The sequence below is a fragment of the Petaurus breviceps genome, unplaced genomic scaffold (assembly GCF_028583685.1).
Source record: "Petaurus breviceps papuanus isolate PSGF00001 unplaced genomic scaffold, PetGlider_PUasm1.0 90903, whole genome shotgun sequence".
NCBI lineage: Eukaryota > Metazoa > Chordata > Mammalia > Diprotodontia > Petauridae > Petaurus > Petaurus breviceps.
Window position 1 is genome coordinate 4,292,166 of NW_027187376.1, and position 8,860 is coordinate 4,301,025.

At 37.7% G+C, this 8,860-nt stretch overlaps 1 protein-coding gene and 1 long non-coding RNA gene across 2 annotated transcripts in view; both read left to right on the forward strand.

Moving 5' to 3' along the window:
- ABCA12 (ATP binding cassette subfamily A member 12) overlaps positions 1–8,860 on the forward strand; it is a 239,402-nt gene that overhangs the window by 37,925 nt on the left and 192,617 nt on the right. The window lies entirely within an intron of this gene.
- The window catches only part of LOC138151660 (uncharacterized), a 24,821-nt gene continuing 15,969 nt past the window's right edge, over positions 9–8,860 (forward strand). Inside the window, exon 1 of the long non-coding RNA XR_011165883.1 lies at positions 9–6,501. This is a non-coding gene — a long non-coding RNA (uncharacterized lncRNA). The remainder of the gene's footprint in view (positions 6,502–8,860) is intronic.

An 8,860-nucleotide genomic window follows, 5' to 3' on the forward strand; every position in this document is an offset into this window, starting at 1 on the left:
CACCCTGGGAAAGTCAATTAACCCCTATTTGCCTCAGTTCCTCATCTTTAAAATGAGGACATACTAGAGAAGGAAAACCATTCCAGTGTCTTTGCCAAGAAAACCCTTTGGACAAGTACATTGAGTCATGAAGAGTCAGACATGACTGAACAACAACAGTTTTCTGATTCCTACTGCAGGTTCTGTCTGCCGTACCATCTGGCTGCCTAGACTAAGCTATTAGATTTCTGAAATTCCTTCCAACTCTTGAGATTTCATGATTCTGTGAGATTGGGGAGAGATGTGGGATGGGGAATGTGGAGGAGCCATGAAAGGCCTTGTAGAAGAGTAGATCCTTGAACTGGGTCTCGAAAGAAGACATGCAGAAGGAATTCATTACAGGCAAATGCACTGAAGATGGGGAAAATACAGTGAAATTTGGGAGTGTGCTGGAACCAACTCCAACCTATTCGCAAGAACAGATTATTATATTTTCAGCCTTTATGCCTCAGAAACTGGGAAACCAAATCATGGCTTGATTTGTTGTCTTGTTGCCTAGACTTCAGAAAGTGGTGGTGAAAATGCCAATAATATAGATTAAACTTAATGGGTGCTCTTTTCTTGGAAAGCTGGTTGTTAAACATTTATCAGCACACCACTGGAGTAGTTCAATTTGACTACAAAGAACTACATAAAATAGAAGAGTGTGAATGTAGAAAAAAAATAGTCAGAGAGGAGTTGACCAGGAATGTTTGGAGACAAAGATCATATTTTAGGGGCAGCGAGATGGTACAGTAGACAGAGCACCAGCCCGGGAATCAGAAGGACCTGAGTTCAAATGTGACCTCAAACACTTACCAGCTCTGTGACCCTGGGTAAGACACTTAACCCCCAAGTGCCTCTAAAGAAGGTTATATTTTATCTTACAAGTAATGGGGAGCCATTAAATATTTTAGAGCCATGTCCTGATAAGAGCTATATGTTAAAAAAAAATTACTTTGGCAATCATGTAAAGGATAGATTTAAGAGGGGAAAGATAAGATCAAAGGCAAGGAGACCAATGTGACAACTATTACCATAATCCAAATGAGACTTAATGAGGGACTGAATTAGGGTGGTGTTAGTGGGGGTGTCAAATAGCAGGCATTTTGCAGAGGTATAGAATCTATCTGATCAGAGGCAGGGTGGAGCTGGGTGTGAGGAGGGGTGGCATTAAGAATTACAATCACTGCTAGAAATTCTTAATTGCTCCGCATTCTGTAAGAATATTCCCCCCTTGGTATTTATGTTTATGAGAGCCTGATACTTTTGCTGTCCTTTAACTCCCCTAACTTCTCACCTCCCTTTTTTTCTGTGTTTCATTAAGTTACTTCTTGGTGTCTCATTTTAATATTTTTATAAGGGTCAAATATTGCCTGGCTTCAAAGGGCAGACCTGGCAGTAATGGGGTAGCTTCACTGCCAAACCCTCCCACTCAGCCTATGCAGTTCATTTAAAAATAGTTTTAGCAACTAAAACCTTATTACTCTTCTATCCAAAATAAAGCAACCCAAGTGTATTGACTAGAGGAACAATTAAGGAAGTGGAGAAAGTAATGCAGCCTGTGTGGGCTTGGTAAAACCTAAAGGTGCCAAATTGTTCTAAAATAAAGATGCCCTCTCTGGTACCCTTGATACTGCCCTTAAAATATTAAGGGAGTGTGTTTAATGTAAGTTCAGTGATCTAAAAATGATATTAGACACCCCTGAGATCCATGGAGAGATACCATGGTGCAGTAGCCAGAGAGATGTCCTTGACATTAAGGAAACCCAGGTTCAAGTCCTGTTTTCTGACATAAGCTTCCTTTTTGACCATGAGCAAGTTACTTAATTTCTCAGTGGCCCCAGATAATTCTCCAAGACTCTAAGTTTTAGAAGAGTTGCTTATCTGCATCAATAGAGACAAACTTCATCCCTAAGAGCTCTTGGACTATCTGGACCAGAAAAAAAAAGTTATATAAAGCCAAATTAGACAGTAAGTGTTCCTATATAGCAGTCAGAACAAAGCTTAAATCTAGCCTCAGATGCTTACTAGTTGTGTGACCCTGCACAAGTCACTTAACCTCTGCTGGACTCAGTTTCTCATCTATAAAATGGGGATAGTAATAGTGTCTACTTCGCAGGTTTGTTGTGAAGATCAAATGAGATAATGATTGGAAAGCACTTAGCACAATTCCTGGAACTTAGGAAGCACTATATAAATGTTAGCTAATCAACTCTTCTGATCTGAACCAGAATGAACAATTACTAATTAATTATTAAGCTACTAGAATGTAGTAAGCACTATATAAATGTTAGCTATTTGCTATTAATTATATATATGTAAATACATACATATGTGTGTGTGTTGTTGTTGTTGTATGTATGTGTTAACATAATGATAAGTCTGTGATGACTTCCTGGCTCAACAGTCAGCATTTCCCTCACAATGATAAGTAAACATGGTAACCAGGAGTACAAACTGATGAATGATAACCAAGCTTCTCTTACTCCACTGAAAGAATTCTCTGGGAAGCCTTTCCCGTCATGTTAAAAGTTTTTCCCTCTTGAGGTTATGTCGTGTGTATTTTGCATTTATTTACATATGCATTTGTACTCTCCTAGTAGAGGGCAAGCTTCCTGAGGGAAGGAACTCTTGCTCATTTATCTTTGTATCACCACCTATCAAGGGGCATATCCTAGGAACAGGTGCTTGTTTCTATTCAGTGAAGCTAAGATCATTGTCATTCAGTTGTTTCAGTCATGTCTGACTCTTCATGACTCCATTTGGGGTTTTCTTGGCAGAGATACTAGAGAGATTTTGCATTTCCTTCTCCAGCTCATTTTACAGATGAGGAAACTGAGGCAAACAGGGTTGAATGACTTACCCAGGGTCACACAGCTAGTACGTGTCTGAGGCCAAATTTGAACCCAAGAAGATGAGTTTTCCTGACCCCAGGCCTATCCCACTATTCACTGCACCACCAACCTGCCCTAAATTAAAATGAGTAATTGTTCATTTAAATATTTGAACAATTCCACACTTCGTGATTTGCTAGCTAGCTCAGAACTCTGCTAGTGCTCCACTAAGATATGCTTAATCCTTGTCTCACCAGTGAAGTGTCCATATAAAGAAAGGAATGCAGAGTGTCTCCATTTTTCACTGGTTAGGTCTTCACCCAACAATTTAGAGTTTTACTTTCAACTCTTCTTTGAACATTTCTGCCTTCTTTGTTCTCTCACCAGCCCCATCTTGCATCTAGATTATCCCCTTATAGTTCTCCTGCCTTCATTCCTGGTGTCCTGACTTCCTCCTCTTTTGTAATTATAGATCCCATTGCTTTGTTCTGAAGCACAGCATGCTCTGTTTTTCTTTGCCTTGGGTGTCAGCCAATTCACAACTGCTATTTAATGCTTTTAGATATAATTAAGTCACTCAAGGAAGTTGTTTGGAGCTTTGTTTGGCACTTCAGCTGGATCATAAATGCCTCATGGAATGGGAGAGATAGTATGATAAGGCAGGGAATAGGTCGATGGGGACAAGTATGTACCAGTACATATATTTCTTGGACATTTATATAAACTCTTGGTTCAAGTATTTCTTGACTCACTATAGTTCTAACTAAATGTAAAATTTTCCATTCAATGCTAATACTATCAGCCAATCATATTTACTGTGAGCCTCTTTAAGAAGAAGGGTCCATACTCAAATTTGAGCTATCTTACAAATAAATGTAATTCTTTGGCATAATTTCTATTGTACAACATCAACCAAATAACAAAAATTTATTAAGCACCCATAACATGATGGGCACTGAACTGGGCCCTGAGGAAACAAAGTCTAAGACTGACTGTCCTTACTGAATTTATAATCCAGCTAGGAGCGATGGCTTGTACATATATGAATGTATATGAAATATATACAAGAAGATACAAGGTGAATTTTGGGATAAGGCACTAGTAGATTAGGAAAGGTTTCCTGTGGAAGCTGATGTCTGAGCTGAGCATTGAAGAAAAGTAGAGATTTTATAGCACATTCCAGAAATGCAAAGGCAAACAGATGGGTATAGAATATCATGTCTGAGGCATGATAAGAAGGCCAGTTTGGCTGGACCATGATGTTTCTGAAGGGAAGTAACATGTGATAATGGTAGAAATACAGTTGAGGCCCATGCTGTGAAGGACTTTAAATGTCTAACATAGGAATTTTTATTTGATCCTGGCAGCAAATAGCAAGCCTTGGTATTTGTTGAGTAGGTAAGTGACATCATTGTCTAGTCCTCTGCTCTCCCACCTATCTTGGAAAAATACAGAATGTGCATTACTCCCTAGACCATTGGACAAATACTCAATTAATCTTTTGGATGGGCCTTGAAGTACCACTGTTTTTCTAATCACTTAGGCTCAGCATCTCAGTTGTTCTTTATATCTCTTTTCCCTTTCTCTCTGTCCCTAATTCCATGTTCTATGGGTTATTCTATTATGATACAAATGAAATTGAGGTAGACAGAGAGAGTCATAGGGCTCTGTGAGTCAGGATTTGAACTCAGGTCTTCCTGATTCTAAGTCCAGCATTCTCTCTACCATGCTACCTAGAACTCTACAGTTATTTGTCTACACATCTTTAGTGTCTGCTTAGATCAGCAGTTCTCAAAGTGTGGTCCAGAATCCCCATGACCCTTTTAGGATCAAACTATTTTCACAATAATACTAAGACATTTTTAATTTCTGATACAGTCATTATTGATAGAATACCTTACATAAATAAAAGCTCTTTGAGGTCCTCAATAATTTTTAAAAGTTATAAAGGGTTCTTGAGACCCAAAAGTTTGACAGCTGCTGACCTAGATTATGAGAAGTGATTCTCATTGTAATATAGTCTTTGTAAATATTTATTTAAGAGTAAATAAATAAATAATAAAAAAGAATAGAAAATAGGTTCACCCCAAAGCTTATAAGTGAGAAATATAAGACAACAGGACTTGAAAACAAATTAATATTAGTAAGTAGTAACTGTTGCTTTTTTGGCCAGCAACCCTGAGGAATTTCCCTTACCAATTTGATCAGTCATATCCCATTAAAGCAAATATCACTGGAATGGAAAATTGCATTATAATAAAGATTTCTAAATCCAAGCTATAGTTCACTTATTTCAACCAATACTCGATAGCATAAAATTCCACTGCCTGCAAAATTTTGGGAATCCCCTAGAATTCTCTGGAGTGGAATTTGACCTGTATAGCACAACTTCAGTATGTAAATATTTAGAGCCAAGAATACCATGACAGTACAGAACCTTTATATGCCACATTCTGTTTATAGAAAGCCTACACTAAACTGGAGTCAGAAATATTCTATGTGCCAAAATTGGTTTAACCATTTCCTGATCATGGGCATTTTTGTGTTTTTAAAAATAAATTTTATTGATATCTTTTGTTTTAATATTGCCCATGTTACTCAAAGCATCCTTTCCTCTCTGGCTTCCAGAGAGCCACTGTAACCAATGGGAATTCTGTCTTTAGAGAGTTGGGACCCTTTGGTACGCATTATCAGGGACTTTTGGGAGGGGTCTCACCAAGCCACCCCATGAGTTTGACAACTGGTAGGGCACATTGAGCGTGATCTGAGATGGAGTTTCCATTGCTCAGTCCTTGTTATACTAATAACAAGGGGATAAAGTCTAGATCTGGTATTTCATTGGCATAGGGAACTTTAACAAAAAGAATATAATACAAGAGTGGAAAAAATAATTGAGTAAAACTGATGACCTCAAAAAGTATAATACAATAAAAATAATAGCTAGCAATATATATGTATGTATATTTATACATATGTGTGTGTGGTTTTAAGGTTTGTAAAATGCTTTACATATGTGATTTCATTTGATTCTCACAATAACCTTGTGAGGAAGGTGTAATTATTATTGCCATTTTACAGAAGTAGAAACTGAGGCTGATAAAGGCCAAGTGATTTGCCCAAGGTCACACAGCTAGAAACTGAGGAAGGATTTTAACTCAGGTATTCTTGGTTCCAAGCACAGCGCTTTATCTACTGTCTCCTACCTATAATACTCTATATTTTCTTATTTCTGCAAAGAAGGAAGTATGGTTTCATATTTCTTTGAGGCCAATCTTGGTTAGTCAATCAACAAACATTTATTACGTACTTATTATGTACCAAGCACTCTGCTTAGCACTGGGGATGCAAAGAAAGGAAAAAAGAAAATACAGCTCATGCCCTTAAGGAAGGTGTGATAACTGAGGAAACAATATGTAAAAGACTGTGTACATATAAACTAGATGTACGGTTCAAACTAGACAAATGTTATGAAGAGAGGGAGGGACAGGAAGGACATCTTGCATCAGATGTGACTTGACCTGATTGTTGCAGGAAGCCAGAAGGTGGAGGTGAGGCAGGGGTGCATTCCGGGCAAGGGGGAGAGCCTGTGAAAAGGAATGGAGTTGGGAGATCCAGTGTTGTGTTAAGGAACAACATGGTGACCCAGGTAAATAGTCCTAGGGTATGTGGAGGAGAGTCAACTAGAAAAAAAAGACTGGAAAGATAGGAAGAGACCAAATTTGGCTCATGAAGTCAAATGGGATTTTATATTTGGTTCTGGAGATAATGGGAGCCACTGGAGTTTGTTGACTGGAGGGGTAACACAGTCAGACTTGTACTTGAGGGAGGTCATTTTGATAGCCGAGTGAAGCAAGTATTGGAGTTGAGAGAGGAGTGAGTCAAGGAGAGCAGCCAGCAGCCCATTGTGATGGTCCGGGTATGAGGTGATTAGGGCCCGTATCAGTGTGGCAGCTGTGTGAGTGGAAAGGAACAGACAGATATGAAAGATATCTTGAAGGTAGAAGTGATGACTTGGAAACAGATTGGATATGTGGGATGACTGTGTATGAGGAGATGAGGAACCAAGGTTGCAAGTCTGGGCACCTGGGAGGATGGTGGTACCCTTGACAGTAATGGAGAACTTTGAAAGATGAGAAAGGTTGAAGGAAAACATAGGGAATTCTGTTTTGGACATATGAATTTGAGATACATGTGGCAGGTCCATTTCAAAATATCCAATGGACATTTAGAGAGAGGAAAGAGGTTGGGGCTTGATCAGCAGAGAATTGTCAGTATAGACATAGTAATTGAACCAGCACTCAGTTTCAGTCTTGTTGTTTTTCTTTTTACATTGTTATAGTCACTGTGCATATTCTATTCTGTACATTTGACTTTGCATCAGTTCATTTAAATTTTCCAATTCTTCTTGGTATTTAATCCATCATTTCTAAACAGCAAGATAATGATTCCATTATGTTCATGTACCACTCCTTGCTTAGTCATCCTCCAGCTGATGCACCTCTATTTTTTTAATGGTCTTTTGCTAAAAAAAAATCTCTCTAAATATTTTGGTGTACATGGTACCTTTATTTTTTTTAGTCATTGATCTCTTTTTATTTTATTTTATTTTTCATTTTTTGGTCTTTATTAATTTGTTTGTTTACTTTTAGTTAGTCATCGATCTCTTTGAGATATATGCCTACCAGTAAAATCACGAAGTTGAAGTGTATGGATATTTCTCTTTGCCTAATTCCAAATTCAGAGCTCTGCCAACCAGTCATTAGTGGACCTGTCTTTTCTATAACACCTTCCAACATTTAAGCCTTCCCCTCTTTTGTCATCATCAATTTTCTACATGGGAGGTAAAACCTCAGAGTTTTTTTTATTTTTATTTTCTTATTATCAGTGGTTTGGAGTCTTTCACGTGGTTGTTAATAGTTCTCACAAGAATGAGGTGTTTGTTTATATCTTTTTACCACTCACCCCTTGGAGAATGGTTCTGGATTGTTAGTTCCTTATATAATTTAAATACAGGTCTAGAGGTTTTTAGTGATTTTATCAAAGTCACACATGTGACTGAATAAAAGATTCAAAGTTCAAGATTCAAAATTCAGTCCTCTTTCCATAATTCCATGCTTAATATAAAACAGAAGAAAACAAATGCAAAATAATTTCATAGAGCAAAATATTAATAATACTTGGGTCAGGAAAGACCTCGTGTAGTAGGTAAGACCTAAATAAAGCCTAGATGGGAATTAGAGATTTCAAAGGGCAGAGGTGAGAACAGAGAACACCTCATATATGGAGAAGGCATGAAATCAGGAGGTCAAATGTTATTTATAAGAAGCAGAAATTGACTAGTTTTTGTAGATATTCATTTTTACACCTTTCCTTTGTCCCTGGAGAAAATGGAAGAATCACCAACCAGGCTAGCCCTGTATGATAATTAGAAATCACCTGTCTTCACATAGATCAACAGTTGATAAACTGAATCATGGCAATTTTTATAGTGAATGAGCCAGTGTGAATTGTAAATGTGAACCAGTGATTCATGTGTGATTCATGTGGAAAATTGCAGATTGGATTCTTGAGGATCCATATGTAGAGAGGGTGGAAAGGGAGAAAAACTATAATTATACATAGGAAAATTACAAAACACACACACACATCCAAGAGTCTCATAGGGTGTGTGTATGACAGAACGGTTGAATAAAATGTTCCTACTAGAGAAGTGAGATTGAGGGATGAGTACTGCATGAGATGGATATTAATGCCAAAGTGGCTGGGTTGGGTAGCAGGTTTTCTGTTCCCTTATAGAAAGAGGGTGGGGAGGATAAAGGAACAAGCATTTCTGAAGTACCTACTGTGTGCTACACTGTGCACAGGACATTATGAAAGTTCTATTATTTTCTTACAAAAAGTAGAAGGATGTAAATTCAGGAGGGTCACTGAAGACTGGGTTTCACTGTATTTTTTGTGTATATATATATATATATATATATATATATATATATATATATATATAT